The sequence below is a fragment of the Mastomys coucha genome, unplaced genomic scaffold (assembly GCF_008632895.1).
Source record: "Mastomys coucha isolate ucsf_1 unplaced genomic scaffold, UCSF_Mcou_1 pScaffold3, whole genome shotgun sequence".
Taxonomy (NCBI): Eukaryota; Metazoa; Chordata; class Mammalia; order Rodentia; family Muridae; genus Mastomys; species Mastomys coucha.
In genome coordinates, this window is record NW_022196909.1 from 27,292,882 (window position 1) to 27,295,131 (window position 2,250).

Consider the following 2,250-nt stretch of genomic DNA (forward strand, 5'->3'; position numbering starts at 1 on the left):
CCCAGCACTTGGGAGGCAGAGGCAGGCGGATTTCTGAGTTTGAGGCCAGCCTGATCTACAGAGTGAGTACCAGGACAGCCAGGGCTATACAGAGAAACCATGTCTTGAAAAACCAAACCAAGCCAAACCAAACCAAAACAAAACAAAACAAAAAAACCTTGGAACTATAGTTTCATTGGCTCTACATTAAAGTGTTACTTTTTTTAAAAAAAAAAAAAATGTAACTGTTCTAGTTCAGAGTCCTTCTGAGGCTATAAAGATAGTGTATAAAGCGCTTTGCTATGCTGGAGAAGATACAAGCAGGATTCTCCCTACAGCCTTGGAGAGAGCCTTACCTGCTGCAGCCCTGGTGTCAAGCTCTGGCCTCTGTGAGGGACTCAATCTCTATTACCACAGGCACTGAGTACGTGGTAGGTTAAGTTGTAATCGCAGTTCTAGGAAGCTACTAGATGTTTTCAAAAGCCATTCTGAACCCCTTCCGCCCATTCTGTGTGAGCCTGGGTGATGCTCAGCGAGTAACACAGAAATACAAGTTTAGCGATACAATATTAGCAAGTAATACAGCTCAGCGGGTCTCCGTTTCTGCGTGCCTTAAAGATTAGGAGATTAGGAGAGATGGCTCAGTGGTTAAGAGCACTGACTCTCTTCTAGAGGTCCTGAGTTCAAATCTCAGCAACCACATGGTGGCTCACAACCATCTGTAATGAGATCGAATGCCCTCTTCTGGTGTGTCTGAAGACAGCTACAGTGTACTCAATAAATAAATCTAAAAAAAAGATTAGGCAGCCACTGAGCATGTAACTCTGGTCCCATTCTCTACACTCTAGGTCCTCTGGAGATGCACTGATCCATTTGCCACACGGCTCAGACTGAGACAGGGACTGCATTCTCTGTTGTCCTGGATAGGAGTTAGCTGCTCTTTCCCACCTCAATTTTCCCACCTTTCCTCCGTATGGACGGAGGTGTGGAACTGTTAATAAGATGTGAGCTTGACTGGCAGTGATGGTGCACGCCTTTAATCCCAGCACTTGGGAGGCAGAGGCAGGTGGATTTCTGAGTTTGAGGCCAGCCTGGTCTACAAAGTGAGTTCCAGGACAGCCAGGGCTACACAGAGAAACCCTGTCTCGGAAAAAAAAAAAAAAAAGATTTGAGCTTGAGTAGTGGCTTCAGCTATTGGGATGTTATCAAGGGATGGGATGGAAAGAGGTTTCATCTAGCGGGGAAGGGGCAGAGACCTTGGATCACAGACAGCAGGGTGGACTCAGCATAGGGCACAGAGCCACAAGAGTCTATAAATGGTCCCTGGTCTGTTGGACAAGAGTGGAGACCCAAGCTTGATATATGTGGCATGGGTCCCTGCCCCTGGATTTGGGAAAGGAGTCAGTTTCTAGAATGACTGAAGCAGCCCAATCTAGGCAAGGGGACAGATCCAAGAAGCCTGCTTTTAAAGAGTTGATGCTTTGAAGGTAAGAAGAGGCAGGTCCGGATTACCTGTCCATGTTGCCATATGGACCTGCCACCAATATAAGATGAGAACTATTTATTAATATGTGTGTAGCATTGATATTCCTTTCCACTCTTCCAGAGCTCTTGCTCTTAATAAATTTCCTTTATAAATCTATGCTCACTCCGTGTTAAAGCTAATTACCTAGTGACGACGCAGCATGAAGCCTCAGGTCATCTAGAGCTGGTTTAGACTACATGGGAGGAGGATACGTGGATACACTGCTCCACCTTGTATTAGGAATTCTGGCGGGTCCCTCAGAGAAGCCCTAGCATCCAACCCTGGTGGACACCGAGAGATGGCCTTGTCTGGTTGCTTGTTCCCCTGGGATGAGGGGTGCCAGGTCTGTGAGCAGTTCGTTCATGATGGCTGCAAGACGAACATGGCTTGCTGGGTGGGCATGGTGGTGCACGTCTGTGGTCTCAGAACGTGAGAGGCAGAGGCAGAGGCAGAGGCAGAGGCAGAGGCAGAGGCAGAGGCAGAGGCAGGAGGGTCTCTGTGAGTTTGAGGCTGGTCTGGCCTATGTGATAAATTCAGGCCAGCAAGAGCTATGTGGTAAGATTCTGTCTTTCAAAACAAAACAACAACAACAAAGGAAGGCTTCTTTTGCCAGCTCTCCTCTCTGGAGACTGATGCTGGAACAGGGAGGTAGGGAACTGGTAGCAGAGAGAGCTGCCTGCTGGTATCTCCTAATCCATCAGCACTGACAATTCCAGGCCCCCCACGAGGGCTCCAGCCCCAGCTGC